This window comes from Rattus norvegicus, chromosome 14, assembly GCF_036323735.1.
Source record: "Rattus norvegicus strain BN/NHsdMcwi chromosome 14, GRCr8, whole genome shotgun sequence".
NCBI lineage: Eukaryota > Metazoa > Chordata > Mammalia > Rodentia > Muridae > Rattus > Rattus norvegicus.
In genome coordinates, this window is record NC_086032.1 from 16,217,030 (window position 1) to 16,240,585 (window position 23,556).

General features: G+C 46.0%; 1 protein-coding gene across 2 annotated transcripts in view; it reads left to right on the forward strand.

The window, feature by feature from the left end:
* The window catches only part of G3bp2 (G3BP stress granule assembly factor 2), an 88,145-nt gene that overhangs the window by 346 nt on the left and 64,243 nt on the right, over positions 1-23,556 (forward strand). The window lies entirely within an intron of this gene.

Genomic DNA, 23,556 nt, shown 5'->3' on the forward strand with positions numbered 1-23,556 from the left:
TAAAGGAATTCCTAGATCTAAACAGCAGGTTCTCTGCTCATTTTCAAGTGTGAGAAGGAACCCTCATCGAACGCTGCATTCATCTCTAATAAGAGATTAGAAATAAATTTGTTCCAGAGTGTTATTTTGGTAGCACTATGCCCCCTCCCCCCCATTAAGTCTTAATTCCTACGTTTTCAATGGTTTTAACAAGCAGAATGTCATATTTCCAAATTGGCATACTTGTTCTTTCCAAATGAAGCACCAGGTACACATGCTTCTGGAATAGTCTTGTAAATTTCTGGACACTGAAAGGCAGTCTAGTGAGACAACTGACTCATGCATCTCTCGGTTTCAATTCTCCATAGGTCTCAGATGTGACGATTAAGACCTATGCCTTCCCCAGTCTCCCTCTAAAAAGAAATCAGTATGCTTCCACAGCGTTCCCTAGCATGCTCAGTAGTACTTCTGCCCAATAATTCCCTAGTCCATAAGGAGGAATCTGGAGACTTTGGCTTTCCACCTTACCATGTCCAGTGTTGAGCGGATGGTGTGCAGTTATAGAATATTTCTCAAACCCTTCCTCTCCTTGAATACTCTGCTTGTTGATACGACTTACATCCACACTGAGAGTACAGTGTACATCTAACTAGTTTATCTGCATTTAGCCCTGGCTCTCCTCAGCACACCAGCCCAAGAAGAAATACGTCAGTCCTCTTGTTAGAACGCTCAGGTGGTTTCCCGGTTTATATAATGACATCCAAACTCCTTAGTTTGGCAGACACACCTGTTAGGGTTGAAGCTCCGTGTCCCTTGAATACTCAACAGTTTCCTCTTGCCTCCGTGTGCCCTTTCCCTCTTTGTGAGACAGATTCCCGCTAGTTCCTTAACCCTCTACTCCAGCATCTCAGGAGAGAGTTCCTTGAAATCAAGGTGCAGACCTCTGTGCTGTCACTTTGCCGGCAGACACTGAATTAAAACTTGGCTTAGCCCAGCCTAACCACTGGACCATTTGTGCATCAGTCGCTAGTGTATTTACCAATCATAGAGTGATTTTGATGGATAAGGGGATAGCTTGTTGAGTGAATATGTGAATAGCATGCTAAGAAGACGGTCTATTCTGCCCGTGAATTACAGAACACCCTCGATACAGGCCATAGTGATAGCCCCAAGGTCGTAAGCCTGGACACAGAGCATGGTGGGATATTATTGCCAGAAATACTGTGTGCTGAGTATTGTCCTCTGCTTGGCATTTTGCTTTAGACATTTTCCGTGAGGGCATTTTGTCCCAGCCTAAAAAAAGTAACCATTAAACTCTCACTAGTTACCAAGTAAAGCCTGCAGAGAACCTCACCTAGCAGTCTCACCTTTCCCTGAGCCTGACCTCTCCTCTTCCCCAAGCCGCACTTCGTCCTATCTCAAGAGATGAGGCTCTCATACGTTTGGAGGGGGCTTGGAGACCTCTCTGTTATTTGGTAACGGAACGCAGGACCTTGGCATTGAACCTCGTTGAAATACTTTGTGTTAAACTTTGGGGGGGGCATAGTACTCATGGCTTACGAGGTGTCCGTCATTTGTTTTATTCCCTAACATTGTGCCCTGGGCAGGTGGGATCGTGGCCAGGAAGGACTGAAAGACGGACAGTTGGGTGCAGAAGTGATGAGGGCCCCACAATCTCCATTCTGTCTGTTCACTACTTGAAGTCTAAAGAGGAGGCAGAGAAGGTGTAAACTCTTATTTATGCCCCAGGTAGGACCTGAGGGAGCCCAAGCGGGGAGCAGCTGTGAAGTGGCTCCTTATTTAAGGAGAGGGTTACTTATTAATCCGTCAACACTGGCGTGTCTACAAGAGTTAAGGACACTGTCTTCTTCCTGCTGTGCTCTCTTGTCATGTGGCAGAAGTCACCAGCATAGCAGTTGGCCAAGAACCACTTGTCGAAGGACAACCTGAGGAAGCTGTAACTGACTTTTGTAAGGATTCGGGACAGTGCGGTAATTGGTGTGTGGTTTAGTGACATTTCTACAACCTGAAACTCCAAGTTGACGAGAATAATTTCCCATTTCCCAAACTAAACCTGGCCAAGAACATCTACTAAAATTAATTATTTTGAAATCCATTTTTCTGTTGTTGTTGTTGTTGTTGTTGTTGTTGTTGTTGTTGTTAAAACCAGCTTCCTTCAGTGTCTGAGCTTGCCTAGACTCTTTTTATTCTCTAGTCAAAAACTCCGCAAAAGGGCTGGAGAGATGGCTCAGTGATTAAGAGCATCGACTGCTCTTCCACAAGTCCTGAGTTCCAATTCCCAGCAACCACATGGTGGCTCACAACCATCTGTAATGGGATCCGATGCCCTCCCCTGTTGTGTCTGAGGACAGCGACGGTGTTCCCACATACATAAAATAAATAAATAATTCTTAAAAAAAAAAGAAAACTCGGGGTTGGGGATTTAGCTCAGTGGTAGAGCACTTGCCTAGGAAGCGCAAGGCCCTGGGTTCGGTCCCCAGCTCCGAAAAAAAGAACCAAAAAAAAAAAAAAAAAGAAAAAGAAAACTCAGCACAAGCAATAAAACATCTTAGCATAAGATTGTTTTATAGCTTGGAGGGGCGGATCGGGGAGGACAGTCTATGCCTCACAGTGGTGGTTCTCAACCGTCTAGCTGCTGAGACCTTTGACTGCTCTTCCTCATGTTGTGATGTCCCCTTCCCCCCAACCACAGAATTATTTTTAATACTACTTCATACCTGTAACCTTGCTACTGTTATGAATTGTAATGTAAATATCTGATACGCAGGATATCTGATAATGTGACCCACAGGTTGAGAACCACAGTAATCATCTGCATTTGAAACATCATATTCTGGCCACTGAAGAGCTCCTACTGGAAAAGCAGTGTCTCAAAACACCGTTAATAAGACTATCTGTTACTGTGCAATTAACCCAATGACTTACAACAAAATAAATTGATAGTGAGGCTCGTGGGGGGGAGGTGGGGGGCTGTCAAAGGTCAGGACTAATCAATAACAATGTCAAGTACTTTACCCTTTTCTGCTAGGCTGTGTTCAGAGTGCTTTGCATAAAAGAACCCCACTGGGCTGCAGATGTAGGTCTGCGTTAGAGGCTTTCTTAGAGGCTTTCTTAGAGCCGGAAGCCCAGCTCAGCAAGTACAACTCCAACTCAAATTAGTATGGTCCTTGCCAAGCAGGCATGGAGCCCTGGGTATGAGCCCCATAACCATATCAGCTTGAGGAGGTGAAGGTGAAGATGATGGGGAGGGGGTGGGGCTCAGAAGTTCAAGGTGCATAGCAAGCTAAGTGGCACCTGACAGGAAAAAACAAAACAAAAAAAAACAAAAACAAAAAAAACAAAAAAAAAAAAAACCAGACACCTAAATTTTCCTATGCATCCAGAAAGTTCACTTAGCATTTATGTGGCCATGGGTTCAATCTGCAGTATCACGAATAAATGAAAATATACATTAGTTTTGCTTGAATGCTTCATTGTATTTCCTGAGGCAGGCTTTCATTCTTTGTGTAGCTCAGGTTAGCTTTGAGTCTGAATCCTGAGTACTGGACTTACTGATAGGTACTGTCACACCGGACCCAATAACAATTGGCTTAGTCCGCATGGCAACTCAGTGATGTAATGTTCTTAGCTGTGTTTTAGAAATGGATAAATAGGGCTGGAGAGATGGCTCAGAGGTTAAGACACTGACTGCTCTTCCAGAGGTCCTGAGTTCAATTCCCAGCAACCACATGGCATCTGTAATGAGATCTGATGCCCTCTTTTGGTATGTCTGAAGACAGCTACAGTGTACTTATATAGAATAAATAAACAAATCTTTAAATAAAAAAGGAAATGGATAAATAAGAAACAACCTTGACGAGTTGTTTCCTGTAGGCAGAGATGAGCACACGTTGGAAAAGCTTGTTCTTCTTTCTCTCCGGCATCAACACTGTGGCCATGCAGTAAGTTAAAGGCTTGTGTGGACTTTGCGCTGTATTTTCCCTGTTTGGGAAGTTTGCTTCTTCTGTTCACCCAAAGGCATGTCACCTGCAGGCCTCTATCATCCCTACCCTCTTTAGGTCGGCTCAGATGTCACACAAGTGCTGCCTGACTCTTGGGAGCCCCTCTTCTACCTCTCTCTGCTAGTCTTATGCTTTCTGCACAGCTCCTGTAAGGCACAACCTACCAAAATAAACGTACCAAGCTTAGAGTTTGTAAGTGGGTGTGATGGTTTGCTTGTGCTCGGCCCAAGGAGTGGCACTATTAGGAGGTGTGGCCCTGTTGGAGTAGGTGTATCACTGTGAACATAGACTTAAGACCCTCATCCTAGCTGCCTGGAGCCAGTCTTCTCCTAGCAGCCTTCCAAAGAAGATGTAGAACTCTCAATTTCTCCTGCACCATGCCTGCCTGGATGCTGCCATGCTCCAGTCTTGATGATAATGGACTGAGCTTCTGAACCTGTAAGCCAGCCCTAGTTAATTGTTATTCTTTCTAAGACTTGTCTTGGTCATGGCATCTGTTCACAGCAGTAAAACCCTAAGACAGTGGGAAAATGTACATTTTAGGATTCATGAAATACAGTATTTGCCGAGCATATTTCATCTTGTTTTTGTCTGTTCCACCCCAACTCCTAGAATGCTAGCTCCATTAGAGCAAAGATGTCAATCATGTTGTCCTTTACCCTACTGGTTAGCACTGTATCTGACCCATGGGGACAAAGAGGAGATCCCCACTGTGGACTTGTGAGCTGATTCTGTAGTTTGCTAAGCATTTCACAGTGGCCATATTCATTTGGGACCCTCAGATTTTTGTCTTTTAATTTAAAATTTTACTTATGCGTATGGGCATTTTTTTGCTTGTATGTCTGTGCACCCCACACTGCAGTGCTTTTGGTGGCCAGAAGGGGGCACTGGAACCTCTGGAACTGAATGACATGTGGGTGCTGGGAATCAAACCCTGGTCCCATGCAAGAGCATCCAATACTCTTTACCACGAAACCATCTCTCCAGCCTCTCGACCCTCACCCCCTTATTATTTATCTTTCTTTCTGAAACAGGCTATAGCACACACAGGCTGGTTGTGAACTTACTACCTGGCTGAGTCTGGCCTTGAATTCAAAATCCCCTTCCCTACCTTCCAAACTCTGGGATTGTGAGTATACACGACCACACCTCGCTTGAAAATTTTATTAATATAATGAATTTTGTAACTCTGTTCATAGATATGTTGGTGGCCTTCAGTGACTAAATGGACAGTTAACCTTTATCAGAAGTAAATATAAACATCCGTGGAAGGAAGGACTTAACATTTTTACCATTCGATCTCCGTCCTGTTTCCCTGTGGTCAGCACATCTGACTTTAAGATCTACCACACTTGAGGCTGGAGAGATGGCTCAGTGGTTAGGAGCACTGAGTGCCGTGCTCCTGCAGAGGACCCAGGTTTAATCTCCAGCACTTACATGTCAGCTCACGACGACCTGTAACTCCAGTTCTAAGGCATCAGATACCTTCTTCCATCTTCTGCTGGCACCAGACATACATGCAGGTGACATACACACATGCAGACATACATACACGTAGACATACATACATGCGATGCACAGACATACGTGCAGGCGCATGAAATAATTCAGGTTGTAAAACGAAAGGAAGAGAGAAAAAGAAAGCAGTTGCTCCTGACAGCTGGCTTCTTCCCTTTTTTCTACCTTCATGGAGACTAACGGTGCTCACGTTCAAGTTGGGTCTTCCCACCTTAGTAAATTATTTCTAGAATGTCCTCAAAGATAAACCTGGAGGTGTGTTGCATTCAGCTCCTGGGACCCTCTTATTTCCATCACGTTGAGAGTCAAGTTTGATCATCGTAGGCTGTAATCAAAGCACGGAGGTAGAGGCAGGAGGATCAGGAGATCAAGGTCAGCCTATGCAATCTCATAAATGGGAAGCCAGCCTTCAATATGTGAGGCTCTCAAAACAAAAGCCAAACAAACATTAACTGTCACACATTACTGTCCTAAAATATTCAGAAAGGGGTCCATAGGAAAAGTCTCTTACCACTTTTTTTTTCTTTTTTTCGGAGCTGGGGACCGAACCCAGGGCCTTGCGGTTGCTAGGCAAGCGCTCTACCACTGAGCTAAATCCCCAACCCCCTCTTACCACTTTTTGGTTACCCAGGCAGTTAAATAAGCAATTGTATATTCATCCACATACAATTGTGTGTGTAAATATAACACTGTTTTGTTGCTAATATAAATAACTGTACTACACGGTATTTGCTGCTTTATATATTTTCTCCTTTGATAGAGCTGGAGACTAAACCCAGAGCCCCAGCCATTCTAAGTGCTCTGCCACTGAGGTAGCCCACAGCCCGCCTCTCCGTTTGACTCCGTAGCTTGGCGATTGTTCTAGATCAGTCTAAAGGAAATGTTCTTATTCTTTTTGAATCTGAGGCACTTCCTTTGGGACAGGTTTTCATGTATCCCAGGCTGGTCCCAAATTCACTGTGTCGTGTGAGGGTTCCCTTTGTACTTCTGATCTTCTCGCATTTACCTCCCAAGTGCTGGGATTTCAGACATCTGTCACTTTGCCGGTCCATATTTATGCAGTAGTAGGGACCCGGCCTTCTGCATGCGCAGTAAGCACTCTACCAACTGTGTTCCAGTTCCATAAATCCAGCCCTCTGAAGGAAGCCCTTTCCAAAGTATTGTTTAAGCTCTGGGAATCTGCGTTAGAAGTAGGAGCAAGAAACGGTCTGGATTCATTCACATCCTTCTCCCATTGACTGGATCTCTAAACGCTTCCTGTTTAGGTTTAAACAAAGATTCAGAGGCAAAAATGTTGGCCAGTCACCCTTCACAGGCGACCAAGCCAGGACTTGGAATAGTTGGGACATTGTGCAGGCCCTCAAGTCCAAGCTTCTGCACCTCTTTAATAAGGAAGTGAAATCGTTACCTTCCTGGTACGTTTGGTTGTAAGATTAGAGACTAGTAGTAAGGACGTAAAATAAGGGGTTGGGGATTTAGCTCAGTGGTAGAGCGCTTGCCTAGCAAATGAAAGGCCCTGGGTTCGGTTCCCAGCTCTGAAAAAAAAAAAAAAAAAGGACATAAAATAAATGTTACCGTGAAGACCCAAACCGTCCTTGGTGTGTATCGTCGGGGGGGGGGGGGGACCTCAGATCATCCTAAAAATGCAAGGAAAAATGGATGTCCTTTAAGAGATAGCTGGAGTTCTGTGCTATTAGTAACTTTAGCAGTACAAGAAAACCCAGTTATTCACCAGTTCCTTCAGCAGACTGAACCTTTTGCTAGATCTTTTTAAATTACACTTATTTGTTTGTTTTGGTTTGTTCGTTTGGGGGTCATGGGGAGCATGTGTAGCGTAAACGTGTGTGGAGTTCAGAGAACAGCTTCTGGGAGCTGGTTCTTTCCGGCCGTTGCCGTCGTGTGGTTCCTGGGGATGGAACTCAGGTTGTCACGCCTGGCATCAGACACCTCTACCTGCTGAGCTGTCTCCCAAGCCCCCTGCCAGGCTTTAAAAGTCTTCATCATCATCGTTGTTATTACTACTATTATTTATGTGTGGGGGTGCTTTGCCTGCATGAATGTCTGTGCATACAGTGCCTGAGGAGGCTGGAAGAAAGGGTCAGGTCCCCTGGAATCGGAGTTTCAGACGGTCGTGAGCCACCATGTGGGTACTCGGAATCGAACTCGGGTCCTCTAAAAGAGCAGCAAGTGATCCCGACCACTGAGCCATCTCTCCCCACCTCAGTGTATTGAGCACACCTCTTCGGCGGTGCCATTAACACATTACATTAGTTCTATGGCTTTGCAAGATAGCGGCAGATTAAGCTGTTATTTGACGAATTCGTAATTTTTTTTCTGTCTGCAAGGGGAATCTAGACCTTTATAGAAATTTTTTTAAATTAATTTTTTAGGGGGCTGGAGCGATGGCTCAGAGGTTAAGGAGCACTGTCTGCTCTTCCAGAGGTCCTGAGTTCAATTCCCAGCAACCACATGGTGGCTCACAACCATCTGTAAAGAGATCCGATGCCCTCTTCTGGTGTATCTGAAGACAGCTACAGTGTACTTATATATAATAAATGAATAAATCTTTAAAAAAAATAAAATTTTAGGGGTTGGGGATTTAGCTCAGTGGTAGAGAGCTTGCCTAGCAAGCACAAGGCCCTGGGTTCGGTCCCCAGCTCCGAAAAAAAGGAAGGAAAAAAAAATAAAATTTTAAATGTCTATATAAGACACTGTAGCTGTCTTCGGACACACCAGAAGAGGGCACCAGATCCCATTACAGAAGTTTGTAATATAACCACCATGTGGTTGCTGGGAATTGAACTCAGGACCTCTGGAAGAGCAGACAATGCTCTTAACTGCTGAGCCACCTCTCCAGTCCGTAGACTTTTTTTTTTTAAAATGCGTCTTCCTAGTGTGTTTCTAAGTTTAAGAAAGTATGATAAAGAGAAGTGCTTACTTATGGAAATATCTAAATTAGGAATGCCAGTGATTTATTTTTATATAAAACTATGGAGGAACAATTTTCTGGGATCCAGGCTCTAGCACTTCGCTTCTGTTGGGCATCTGACCATCACCTCCTCCCCTCCCTTGCCCTCTCCCTCTCCCTAGGGCTGGCTGAGGCTGATCAGTCAGGTCCTAAGCAGTTAAGGCTCGGGATTAACATGTTTATTGTCTCATTCCACAGCTAGGCCAAGCCTTTGAAGTTCTCATTGGCTGATGCCAAGATTCCATGAAAGTATAAGGTGACTTATTATAGAGTCACAGCCCCTTCTCCAGCAAGCCCAGGTTACAGGGCAAGTTGCAGCTGTCTGTCTCTATTTGCTGGTGGCCCATGGAGTAGGTGGCAGGCTGACTATCAAGGCTGCCCCGTCTCTTGAGAACAGAATGTAGTCTGTCAAATTAGCCTGAGCTTCTAGGACTAGAAGCTTCCAAAGCTAGCCAGCCTGCACCTTCAAAGTCCCGCCCCTCCCTTTCCAGGTTTGTTTGTTTGTTTGTTTTATTTTAGTCACCACCTCCACTCCAACTCCTCCCCGAGTGTGTGTGTGTGTGTGTGTGTGTGTGTGTGTGTGTGTGTGTGTGTGTATAAACTGGTGGGACCTAGACCAACTGTTGTGAACATGCTAAACATGCTATTTCCCATTCAGCACATTCCCAGTCCCCCAATTCCAGTTCTTTAATGGAGTTGATGATGGTATGCCAATGCTGCACTCCCCAGCCTCCCCCCCACCCCCTCCCCTGCTGCCAGAAAACCAGAAAGGGCTCAGCAGAATAACTTGCAGGTGGAGACTCCAGGACTGTCACAGACAGACAAGTACATTGAAGAAGAGAGTTGGGTGTAGACTTTATTCCCTGGCAGCTACTCAGAAGGCCCTGGACAGTGGTGTGAAGAGGTGGGAAAGTAAGAAGAGTAGACAGACACACTGAGAGACAGAGGCTGCATTAGCATACTGGTAGCATCCATCCCGTCGTCGCTGTGCAAATCCTTCAGCAGAGCACACTGTTACCTAATCTGAGGAATTTTGTATCACACAGTATTTCTACCAGAAAGGAAATAACTGGAGGCAGATGTGGCGGTTTGAATAAGAACGGCGCCCGTAGTCTCATATTTGAAGGCTTAGTCACGAAAGAGTGGCACTGGATGAAGGGACTAGAAGGAGCAGGAGGTGTGGCCTTGTTAAGTGGGTGTGGCCTTGTTAGAAGAAGTGTGTCACTGAGGGTAGGCTTTGAGGTTTCAAAAGCCCACACCAGGCCTGGGGTTTCCTCCTGTGGATCAGGAAGTAGCTCCCAGCTACCGTTCTAGTGCGTGCCTCGTGCCACCATTCCTTTCCATGATGGCGACTGAACCTCCGAACTGTAAGCCAGCCCCAATTAAACGTTTTGTTTTCTAAGAGTTGACTTGGCCATGGCGTCTCTTCACAACAATAGAACACTGACTAAGCCAAGAGATAAAGAGGTAGAAAAGCCCCAACTTGCCTTCCTCTCCTTCTCTCTACCTACTAAACGTGTCTCTCCAAAACAGAGCCACGAGGTCTGTGAGACCCAAAGTGACCCAGAGCCAAGCCCCAGAAAATCTACCAAGTATTTGTCTCTACCATAAAATACCTGAGATGCAGGCTGCCCAGACCAAAGGGGAGAACTGTCCCTTTAGCCCAACATGAGCATGGTGGCACTGACACACATACACCTTACATGTACAGCTAAGAAACAAATAGCCGGTGTGAGACCACACACCCTCAATCCCAGGGCTCCGAGGGCAGGGGCATGAGGATCAGTTTGTTGTGGGCCAGCCAGACCTGAGTAAGGTCCCATCTCAAACAACAAAACCTCTGAGGTCTCCTTAGGATATGGGAACCACTCTCCTTCCTGAAAGGCTGCTAACTAGGTCTGGGCCTAAAATCTGGGCCAGAGCAAAATGATGGTTTCAGCATTAATTTGATGGTACGGTCGAAGTCAGGAACTTAAAGAAACGTTCAGGATCCACACCATTTTAATCAAAGCCAAGCAGTGACACATTGATGAACACATTTCATCTGAGCCTGTATTAGCCCTTAACCACTGAGTCATCGCCCACAGCCCCTGGCTAAGCATCATGGGGTTGGGGGATTGGGGAAACAAAGTCATTTTCTCAAGACCACAGTTTCAAAGCGGCGGGATTGCAATGAAAACTGAACTCTGTCCAGATTTAAAAAGAAAATGTGCCTAGAGGCCTGGCCTCAGTGTGTGAGGCAGCAATAGGGAATCCAAGCAGTCTCAGATGGGAACATGGTGAGGACCCGCAGGAGGGCCTGAGGCACAGATAGATCTGGGCCGCACTCAGTGCCTTCCTGCAGCTTCCCTTCCGCAGGCTAGAGCTCTGAGAAGCTCAGCCCATGCTCGCTCGGCCCTGGCTGGAGCTCCCTCACACAGCAGTTTGGGTTTTCTTTTGGCAGCTGGGAAGAAGGGTCCTTCCTATGCGGCAGCCTTGCCCTCCACCTCCGGGTGAACCATTTGGCTCTTAGAACTCGTTACATGGTATCCTTACCCTCCCCCGAGGTGGAGGTAGACAGTCGGAGAAGCTGACTGGAACAGGGTCAGAGGGCTTCTAGGCGGGACTGGGAGGGGAGAAAGTGCCGGGTGTGAGATCCAAGAAACGAGTGAAATTGCTGACTCACTTCTGCAGCCTTATTAAGCATCACCCACATAAACACAGTGACCCCCCCCCCCGCCCACGCTTAAAAATAGCTCACTGTACCAGCACACAAAAAGACAGATGTGCTTGGTTTCTTGAATTATTGATTCAGCCAACACTGAACTGGCGCTCTTGTGCAATCCCCCCCCCTCTCTCTTTCTCTCTCTCTCTCTCTTTCTCTCTCTCTCTCTCTCTCTCTCTCTCTCTCTCTCTCTCTCGCGCGCGCCGCAACCACCAACAAGAAGCCCTGCAAGTCTCTTTCATGTACTTACTTGAGTCAACTAGGAAGTTTTTCTCTTTCATGTAGTGCTTACTTGAGTCAACTAGGAAGTGTTTTTCCTGTTACACAGGGTGAGGCCTGCCTTTGGCATGGAATAAAGCAGAAAAGGTACATTTTCTTTGCAAATCTAGATGGTTTCTCTTAAAATCCTGCCGCATTAGAACTGGTCTTGAGAAAACCATCCCTCCCCACCCCCACCCGCCATGATGCTTAGCCAGGGACTCCGAAGGTGGCCCAAAGGTTAAGTGAGCTTGCTGCTTCTCTTGCAGAGAACCCAGGCTCAGTTCCCAGCATGCACACAGAAGGTCACAACTCCAGTTCTGGGGATCTGACACGTGATCTTACAACCACCTTAGGGGCAGCCTATCCATGGTTTGAAAACATACATGTAGGCCAATCACTCATGCAAATAAAATACAAGTAAGTAAATCTTTTTCTTGTTTTTAATTAAAAAGATAGAAACCAGGGGCTGGAGGGATGGCTCAGTGGTTAAGAGCACTGACTTCTCTTCCAGACGTCCTAAGTTCAAATCCCAGCAACCACATGGTGGCTCACAACCATCTGTAATGAGATCTGATGCCCTCTTCTGGTGTGTCTGAAGACAGCTACAGTGTACTTATATATAATAAAGAAATAAATCTTTAAAAAAAGATAGAAACCAGGGCCTACACATGCTGACAGTCATAACCACTGAGCTACACCTGTAGGACAGATTACTTAACTTTGCTACATCTTTTGTGTGTATTGTAACAGAACAGGGAAGAGTGTCTCAGATAAGATACCTGGAAGTAGGCAGGGTGACTCCCTAGGGTATCCTGTGGGCTCCAAGTTTTGTCTGCCTGGCAGGACGCCCGCCTGGCTCGCTTTGCGACTCTTGCCGGCTCTTCTCTCTCCTGCATTGCAACCTTATTCTGGGCAGGAGAAAGGATAAGGATGAGGACCCCAGAGAGCCTACCCACGGAGCCCCCCCATTCTTTCACCCTTTTAACCTTTTATTAATGAGCTAATTTCAGAACCAGAGAGAGGCTGCAAAAGCTATATAAAGAATTCCTCAATGCCCTTCACCCAGATCCTTCCAACAGAAGCATTCCTAGTTGCTTCACTCTCTGCAAATGCATACATCTCCCCAACCATCCCTGAGGAATGATTGGCACGCCCTCAAGGACTTCATCATCCGCGTCATAAAGATGAAACTGTTTTCTTAAAGAACACAGCGCTGTGTTGATTAAAACCAAGAAATTATATATGATGCCTTGCTGTTCTCTCTCTCTCTCTCTCTCTCTCTCTCTCTCTCTCTCTCTCTTTAAATAAGGTTTTTCAAGACAGGGTTCTCTGTGTAACCCTGGCTGTCTTGGAACTAACTTGCTCTGTAGACCAGGCTGGCTGAAACTCACAGAGATTCTCCTGCTTCTGCCTCCCTAGTGCTGGGATTAAAAGCATGCACCACCAGCACCTAGCTGCTAGCTATTGTCTACATATCTTTACATTGTTATTTTTATTTTTTATTTTTTTTTACCAGTAGTCCCGCTAATTCCCTTTCTAAGGGGGATTTTTGCTGCTGTTGGTATTCTGGGCTTGGATTAAATGTTTCATTTATATGTTCTGTATCTTTAGTTGTCAATTTCTTTGTTTTCAAGAAAAGAATTTGGGTGGGGGGCAGGGCTAAAGAAATGGCTCATGGGTCTAGAGCTTTTGCTGTTCTTGTGGATGACCTGGGTTTGGTTCCCAGCACCCATGTGGCAGCCCATAACCGCGTACCAACTCCAGCTCCAGAGAATCCTGTGCTTCCTTCTGGCTCTATGGGCACCAGGCACACATATGGCATACATACATGTATGCAGGCAAAACACTCATACATAAAGTAAAACAAGATAAAAAAGAATAATTCCTTGGCTGGTGAGATGGCTCAGTGGTTAAAATACACTCACTGGTCCTGAGGACCAGAGTTCAGTTCCCAGCACCTCCCTAAAGTGATTTACAAACAACACCTCCAGCTCTGGAGGACCCTATGCCTGTCTCTGGCTTCCTCAGGCACTGCACACACACACACACACACACATACACACACATACACACACACATACACACACACATACACACACATACACACACATACACACATACATACACACATACACACACATACAGACACACATACACACACATACACATACACACACACATACACACATACATACACACACATACACACACATACAGACACATACACACATACATACACACACATACACACACATACACACACATACACACACACATACACACACATACACACACATACACACACATACACACATACATACACACATACACACACATACAGACACACATACACACACATACACATACACACACACATACACACATACATACACACACATACAGACACACATACACACATACACACACATACACATACACACACATACACACATACAGACACACATACACACACACACATACACACATACATACACACACATACACACACATACAGACACACATACAGACACACACACACACACACACACACACACACACACCTCTGATTAAAAAAATAAAATCTCGCGCAAGGCCCTGGGTTCGGTCCCCAGCTCCGAAAAAAAGAACCAAAAATAAATAAATAAATAAAATAAAATAAAATAAAATCTCAGGCTGGAGGGATGGCTCAGCAGTTAAGAGCACTGACTGCTCTTCCAGAGGTCCTGAGTTCAATTCCCAGCAACCACATGGGTAGCTCAGGGATCCGATGCCCTCTTCTGGTGTGTCTGAGACAGCTACAGTGTACTTATATATGATACATAAATAAATCTTTAAAAAAATAAAATAAAATCTTTTTTAAAAGGAAAAGAATAGTTTCTCTCTTTTCCCGTTGCTTATGGTCTGAACATGGGTGCACAGTGCGTGTTGGCAAGGGCTTGCTTTGTAGAATGCCCTCAACTTAAGTTTGTCTCACCTTGCTCCAGCCTTGGGGTCAAAGGTACTACAGAATTGCAGTTTTCACAGTACAGCCTTCAGGAGGCTCAACACACCTAATTTTTTCATTATTAGTGGTATTTTTGAGAGAGAGGGAGAGGGAGAGAGAGAGAGAATAAATGAATGAATGAATCAATCAATCATGTAGCTTGGGGTAGCTTTGAACTTGCAATGTAGCTGAAGATGATCTTGAACTCCCGGTGCCTCCACCTCCCAGGTGCTGGTCTTTGTAATGAACAAGTTGCCTTGGTGGTGTGCGTAGGCTTGCTTACATACCCCATTTGTTTTATGTACCCCCCCTCCCGTGTGTGTGTGTGTGTGTGTGTGTGTGTGTGTGTTTGTGTGTGTGTGTGCGCGTGCGTGTGCGTGTGTTGTTTTGTTTTTATGGTGTTGGGGATAAAACCGAGGGCCTTGTACATGCTAGGTGAGTGCTCTAACCCTGAGTGAGCGAAGTATCCAGCACTATGAATATGCTCTTTCCAGCTTCCCTTAGGGTTGCCGCTCTGCCTCCCATACGGGAAGCTCTCCAAGAGGCAGTCCTTTGACTTCCACCGATCTTGCTAAGAATTTTATCCAATTTTGTTGTTGTTGTTGTTATTGTTGTAGTATGGGCATCTTATTAGAGACAGAAAGATCGAGAGAAACCCCGTCTCAGAACAAAAACAACATCACAACATCCCCAAACCAGCTAGACGGAAGGAAGCAACGTCACTTTCACGGAACGACTTGACTCGAATTTCCTCATCTTTGGATCCTGACCCCTGACCCCTGACCCCCTGACCTCTAACCTGTGTTGGGCCAGTGGGTATTCCCTTATTCCCCCAACGATCAGCTTCTGGAAAGACCTTGGAAGGGAAAATGGTCAGAGGATAAATGACATTTGCTCAGTTTGATAAACAAACACAGTCACGGTTATTGATTCTTGGTAGTTTCTAAAATATTTAACAGCAAGAAAGAGGGAACTGTAAAAACATTTCCCCTCTCCCGACAGTTAGAAGGAATTGGAATTTTAAGGCTGCCTTGCCGCTGAGCTCGTTTGAAAGAGCATGAACATTTAATGATGATTGGCAGCAGGAACTCACGCCACCTCACTGAAACTCTTGCATCAAGTGCCATAAAATAGTAATATCAGTGCATGACAGAAGTCAAATACGATACTAGGAGAGGAACAAACCAGGTTCAAATTACACTCACGGATGATCACAGCTTGTTTAAAATATATCCATAGGGGGCTAGAGCGACGTCTCAGTGCTTAGGAGCACTGGCTGCTTTTCCAGAGGACCTGGTTCGATTCCCAGCACTGTAGTGATGGGTTCACAGTCACCTGTAACTCCAGTTCCAGGTCCGATGCCCTCTTCCGGCCTACCTCGGGGACCACACGCATGAGGTGCACAGACATACATGCAGGGAAAACACCCACATGCATAAAGGAAAAGCCAAAACACACAGAAGGGAACACTTACAAAGAAGCACAGTAAGGTGTGAATAAAGACTAAAGCCGGGTGTTGGGTGTGGGGGGCACACCTTAAGTTCTAGCTCGGAGGCAGAGGCAGGCGGATCTCTGAGTTCAAGGTCAGCCTGGTCTACAAGGCGAGTCCAAGACAGCATGGGCTCTGTTACACAGAGAAACCCTACCTCGGGAAACAAAAGGAATAATGGTGGGCACTGCGGTATATACCTTTAATCCTAGCACTCGGGAGGGAGACAGAGGCATGGGTCTTGTGAGTTCAAGGTTAGTCTGGCCTATATGATGAGTCCTAGGACAACCAGAGCTATGCAGAGAGAACCTGTCTCAAAAAAAAAAAAGAAAGAAAGAAAGAAAGAAAGAAGGAAAGGAAGAAAGAAAGAAAAAAGGCAGTTATATAGTTATATTTTGGAGCCAGCCATGGCTTTAAATCCATAGTTATATTTTTAAAGCCAGCCATCCCATACTCTTGGGAGGTAGATGTCTGTGTTCAAGGCCATCCTGGTCTACATAGCAAGTTCCAGTCCCATCCACAGTATAAACTAAAAAAAAAAAAAGGAAGAGGGCTGGAGAGATGGCTCAGTGGTTAAGAGCACTGACTGAAGGGGTTGGGGATTTAGCTCAGTGGTAGAGCGCTTGCCTAGGAAGCGCAAGGCCCTGGGTTCGGTCCCCAGCTCCGAAAAAAAGAACCAAAAAAAGCACTGACTGCTCTTCCAGAGGTCCTGAGTTCAAATCCCAGCAACCACATGGTGGCTCACAACCATCTGTAATGGGATCTGATGCCCTCGTCTGGTGTGTCTGAAGTGTACTCCCATAAAATAAACAAATAAATCTTTAAAAAAAAAAAAGGAAGAGGAGAAGGAAAGAAAAGCAACAGATTAGTGATATCTTTATGGGAGATCCTGAGTTCTAAATTTTCTGTTAATAATTTCTAGCTTTATTTTTGCTCTTTTTTTTTTTTTTTTTTTTTTTTTTTTTGAGCTGGGGACCAAACCCAGGGCCTTGCGCTTGCTAGACAAGCGCTCTACCGCTGAGCTAAATCCCCAACCCCTATTTTTGCTCTTGAGATAGGGTCTCACAATGCAGCCCTGCCTAGCTTTGAACTCAAGGAGACCTGCCTGCCTCTGTGCCTGGCCCCTTCTGCTTTTTATTGTTTTTTTTTAATAATCATAAATAACAGATTCATAAGACAAACATACCAATCAGCAACAGCTGCGGAAGAGACACATCATCTGGACTCCTGACAAGTCTGTTACTTCACTCACGAGGAGAGCCCAAGGGGCTTTACCTGTGGCTGGTGCCTGGGCCCAGATTCCATCCCTTGAGCCTCGATGCCATCCCTTCCTTCTGACCCTCCTGTCCTTTGCTCAGTTTGTCATTTCCCTTTAACGTTGGGTAGATGACAAGATTAAGAAGTAGTTTGGTTTAGTAGGAAGAACTGTAATGCCAGAGGGACAGGGATTTGAACTTTGGCTTAATCTGTATTTATTCAACCAACACAGCCTGGGAGCTGGGCCATTGCTGATCTGTAACGGTTAAAACAGACACAATTACTGTCTTTGTCGGGGTTAACCTCCTGGTTGGATCTGGAAACCACTGTGTCTTCAGAGTTCCCGGAAAGACACCTAGATCAAAAATTACCTGCCTGACGAGCTGCGAGGGCTCGTTTAGAACTCAACCCTTTGGATGAGTAACCTCTTCAGCAACACAAGCATCAACAGAGAGAAGGACGGTCCTCTGAGGCCCTGTGAACCGGTTGTGTTGTTTCTCAAGAGCTCTGAGAGAGCAATGCAGGAACTCACATCTTAAGCAAGGACCTGTAGGGACGAAAGGTAGAGGAAGAGTGGACTTGACTGGGTTCCAGAGCACTCTGTGCAGGGACCCTGCAGAAACACGTGGCTTGGGAAATACACGGCAGATGCTGTAAGATCGGTAGGACGCAGATCTCATCCATAGTGTATTCATTTGTCCTGACGGAAGACTTTAAGATCTTCAGTCCTCTCCTTCTGAAGGCCAACATCATCTCAGGCTTTCCCGAGAGGTATATCCGCGGCCTTCTCAAGACCCTCACATCGGCAAGTATTTCTAGAGTGTCCATCTCCCTTAGAACGTGCACAAGAAACGAGAAAGAGTCACGAACAGCCCACTGGGGGATACATACAGGCTTTAACTCATAGAGTAGATGATATTGTTCACATTCAAAGACTATATTATTAATTTGTGACAAGGTCTCACTTTGCAGCCCATGATCCCCTGGAACTTGCCTTATAGGCCATGCTGCCAAGTGCTGGGAGTAAAGGCGTGTGACACCGAGCCTGGCTAAGGTTACTTTTGTGTTTGTGTAAGTGAGTGCAGCATGCATGCAGAGAGGGACTGAGGGCAGTGGGTCCCTTGGGTGGTTGTGAGCCACCTGCCGTGGGCGTTGGGGAGATTGTGGTCCTCAGGACAAACAGCAAATACTCTTAATCACTCGGCCATTCTCCAGCCCCTCGTTCTCCTTTCAAACAACTGGAAAAGACCTCGAGTTCCTTCAAAGGGCCAAGGCTCTGCTGGACTTGTCTCCATGCGTCTCCATATTCAGTCACGCCTCCATCCTGGCTTTCTGACACTTCTCCGATTGGAAAGGAGTTCTGTGAGGCTCGGGTGTCTGTCCCATTTGAAGAAACATCATTGCGAGAGATCTTCAGGTCAAAGACGGGACGATTGTGACATACAGGGACATCTTCAGGGATGTAGCAGGAAGTGCTCACGGCAGCCTCTGGGTTCTGTCGCATGCACAGGATGTGCCCGTGTGAGTGCCTGCGTGTCTGTCTGCCTCTAGCTTCACTGTCTTTTGCTTATTCCAATGCTATTTCTCTCTCCACAATCAGCTTTCTCTGGACTCTTGGCCTCTCTGCTATAAAACCTGTGGTTGCTTTGCCCATGTAGACCCCACTCCAAGCTCAGCAATGGCTCATAACTCAGCTCCCAGCAAACTCAGACCAGACCTCCTGGCAATCTCAGTCCAGGGATAAGCCCTCCTATTATTTCCTGTGCTAGTTTTTGCCTTGGTTTTCGGATGTAAAGATCCGGGGGATTATTGATCTGATCTATCTTACTGTCAACATGTTTTGGACTCATCAGTTTTGCGTGACTACAACACTAATTAGCATCATTTCTAGTCTCTCCCAACTTCTGTACCTAGCTTTTTGTGCAGACTGCCCCCCTCAGCTGCCCCAACTTACCTACTTTCTCCTTTTCTGTCCATTCCTTTGTTTGTGTTTTGAGACAAGGTATCACTGTGGCCCAGCCTGAATGGGAATTCACTGTAGGCCCTAAGCTTGTGACGACAGTCTTCTTGCTTCAGCTTCCCAAGTGCTGGAGTTGTGTGAGGCACTGTGTCTGGTCTCATCTTTTACGTGCTGTTTTCTGGGAGCTGAGGATCAAGTTCGGGGCCTCCCACATCCCAGGCAAGTGCTATACTACTGAGCTTTGTCTATAATCCCTTGCCCTTTTCCTGGAGAAGGAAACAATTGAAGAAGGGCGGTGAGTAACTGTGACAGGTGACAAAACTTAAGGACCGAGTTTGCTAGGAGGTTTCTCCATCTGGCCTGCACCCCGTTCCCCACCCCCTTGCTTTCCCACTTCAGCCTCTAGTCATTGGCTGCTTCCGATGACCATCTTCACTTCACTTACTTACCCAGCTAAACTGTCATCTTCTTGGAATGGGAAAACTAACCAATAGGCTCAGAGCTCCACCCAGACAGAGAACTTTCCCAGTCGTCTCTACAGTGTCACAAAGTTCAGTGATCTTGCCAGCACCCGTGGGGACAAGGAGAGACTGACTACCTGCCCTCTCAAGTCGGCTTATTTAGCAGTCTAAAGCTTAGCCCAGACCAGCCCTTCCCAGCTGCCATTTATATAAGCCACCTTAATGAGAAGTAGCAGGTCGTGCCTCACACTTGGCCCCAGCCCCACATGTGCTGAGATGTTCAACACAGCGTTGCTTTACTTCCCGACTCAGACTGCCTCAGCTCTCCTAGCTTAAAGCTGAAGCCACAGGTCACCAGAGCTGATTTGTTTTTTCTCAAGTTCAAATCCAGGGTGAGGGGATGTGCAGTTTGTCGTGACTAATAGGTTGAAAGCCCGTGGGACAGACAACACTGAAAGAAAGAAAGTGAATGGAAAAGAAACCGTCACGTTAGGGGGTTGGGGATTTAGCTCAGTGGTAGAGCGCTTGCCTAGCGAGCGCAAGGCCCTGGGTTCGGTCCCCAGCTCCAAAAAAAAAACAAAAAAAACAAAAAACAAAAAACAAAAAACGAAGAAACCGTCACGTTTTCAAATAAAACTGGAACAACACACTTGAACACACTTGAACTTTGTAGAAACGATTCCCGTAGTCTATGCTTGTATCCACCCAAGCGTGCCTGATCTCATATGATCCTGGAAGCTAAGCAGGCGCTGGCTTAGTGAGTACTAGGATGGGAGGCTATCCCAATGGGGGGAAAAGCTGGACCATAATATTAAATCATCCCATTCTCCGCTTTGGTCATGTCTCCTCAATGACTGCTGTTTACCATATTGGCCTCTGGGAGGCACTGTCTCCCCTGTTAATGTGGCCCAGAAAGCAAGCCTTTCATCCACCGTGCTGGGTTCTGGCTGCTAGACTTGAACTGGAGCAACCGTGAGTGATATCACTGTTGGCCATCTGGTGTACAAGCCAGGTTCATCCTGGGCTCCCCCAGAAGTGTCCCTTGTTGACTGTCACTGGACTTCCTGAAGACTGACTCTTATTCCCGGCCTGTGAGGATCATTTGCCAGCCCTGTTGCTCAAGGCTGGAGTAAAATTTCTCAACCAAGTCCAGAGAGGGAGAAGGCCAGTGTTCTTTCTTGCTGTGAGCAGCACCACGACTACTGAGGGGAGCTACCACGGCAGGAGAACTGGAGGCAGGAAATGAAGTACAAACCACGGGGCTACCCTGTGCTGTGTGCTGGTCTTTCTCCCCTGGCTTGCTCAGCTCATACCTTCCTTATAGAACCCGAGCCTACCTGCCCAAGGATGGTATTGTCTCTGCTGGTCTGGGCCCTTCTACACGGATGAGCAGCCAATCAAATGCCTCACAGACGTGCTCATAGGCCAGTCTGAAGGAGGTAACTCTAAAACTGAGCTTCTCTTTTGCAGGTATGGATAAATTTGGGTGAAGTTGATAAAAACTGACTGTAACAGATAGCTAATTCCTCTAGACTCAGCCAAGGAACAAGGCAGGGGAAATGGTCCTGTCAACCTTCCCAAAGATCCCAGGGTCTTTAGCATTTTGGTTTCTTCCTTTCAGGAAAACTGTGGCCGTCCTCACCCCTCAGTAACAGAGGCTTGGCTTGCTGGGTCTACATTTGAATTTACTGTGAAGTAAATTTGTATTTCACGCATACACTTGCTGGAAAGCAGCCAGTAGTCACAGTAAAATTCATTTAGCTAATTCGTTAAATTAGGATGTTTATGTTTTTATTTTCAAGGTTAGCCTTGAGCGTACGGTCACAGATCTTCCTTCCTTCACTCAGTAGTGCTCTGAACAGATTCCGAGAAGTGCGAAAAATGTAAACTTTTGATTTAACACATGTTTGGTGGGACGGAGGCCTAATCATCGTTTTAAAAACTTGGTTCTTGGGGGTTGGGGATTTAGCTCAGTGGTAGAGCGCTTGCCTAGCAAGTGCAAGGCCCTGGGTTCGGTCCCCAGCTCTGAAAAAAAGAAAAAGAAAAAAAACCAAAAAACAAAAAAATCTTGGTTCTTTAAACCTTAGGTTTACAGTGAATCCAAGCACTAGTGATTCTTTATAAAGAAAGTACGAAAGGCTTCTCAATCATTGGTTTTATAACAACCTTCTTTGCTCCAACCCTGTCAACATGTTGTTTCTTCTGGGGCCAGAGTCTGTGTCAGCATGTGTATCTGTCTCTTATTACATTTTCCTCCATTAAACAGTTATACTTGGTTCCTTTTTTTAAAAGAATTATTTATTTGAAGAGGGCATCGGATCCCATGGTTGTGAGCCACCACGTGGTTTCTGGGACTTGAACTCAGGACCTCTGGAAGAGCAGTCAGTGCTCTTAACCACTGAGCCATCTCTCCAGCCCCAGTTATACTTAGTTACTGGGTTTTGTTAAGTCTTTGTGTGTGTGGCATGTGTACATGTTAGTGTAGGTAGGCTTAGGGTACTTTTACCTGTTGCTTTCTACTTATTTCTTTTTTATTTTAGTTATTTAGTTTTCTGTGTATGGGTGTTTAGCCTGCACGTATGTCTGTGCACTGCATTTGTGCTTGGTGCCCTCAGAGGTCAAAAGAGGCCAATGGATCCTCTGAAACTGGGGTTACACGTGTTTGGGGGGCTACCATGTAGGTGCTAAGAATTGAACCCTGAGCCATTTGGAAGCTCAGACATCTCTCTTCCTCCTGTTATTTGAGTTAAGTCTCTCACTGAATCAGGTAGATCATAGATAAAGCTAGACTCGTCGGCCACTGGAACAGGTGTCAAGGCTAAAGTTTCTGTGGGTCACAGGGATTTGAACCCACATCCTCACACTTGCCAGCCAAGAAGGAGCCTTGCTTACTAAGCCATCCGCCCCAGCCCAGTCCTTTACCTCTAATGGTTGAGGTCTTTAACTCCTCCCAGGCATGCACATTGGTCCTTGTCATTTGGTCTTTGTGACCTAATGTAGACTTTCAGTGGAGGTCTAGACCCTGAACGTTGGTAATATATAATGTAACCCTCACAACCAAACTGCAGAGAACCACTATTCCAGCATCATCCGGCAGCAAGAGGCAGAACTGGGGGTTGAAACTCGGTCCACCTTGAACCCACAATATATAATAAGAACATGTAATAATCTCTCAATGCCCAAGTGCATTAGGACAGCTAACGTTCAAGTGTAAGAGCTGACCAAGACTTACCTGCGAGGTTTTTTTGTTTTTTGTATTTTTTTTAATTTATTTTCATTTTCAGAGAGAGTAATGAGCACAGGGCGAAGAAAGGCCTTTTAGACCTGTAAAAATAGCTTAGCGAGAACCCCACTACACCCAACGCTGCACCTCATAACCAGAACCCCGGGGGACACCACACCCTGATGGGAAGCAGGCACAGATGCCCACTGGACCGTGTATAAGCAGAGACCGAGAGCTATGCTGTGCTCTGCACATCTGGAGAAATGTCACCTGGAGAGACACCACCTTGATCCACCCTGAAGCCGGGGAGTCTCTCCCAGGATTCTGACCCTCGAATCAGAGACTACGGTTGGTTATTGACTGACCTCTAGCTAAGATACAGGGCACAGGAGAGCAGCCTCGGGGAGGAAGGCTTGGGACAGAAGTTAGGAATTCAGGCTGTGAACCTTGTGTGATGACCCTCAGCGTGATAAAATACAACTTCCGTTTTTACTAACTTGGCATGTCTACCTTCTCCCTTGTGACAGTATAGTCTGTCTAGACAGCAGGATCTTACGCTGTCCTTAGAAAAGGTCAAACCAAGGTGGCTTCTTGCTATTCCAAGGGCCCACACTGGCCCCAGGGAGAAGGGTGAATTCCTGACTTCAGGACTTCCTCTACAAAGGCACAGGCTTCTGCCTTAAGACTGGGTAGCCCAGAGCTGGTCGCAGGAAGGAAGGAACCAGAACCCT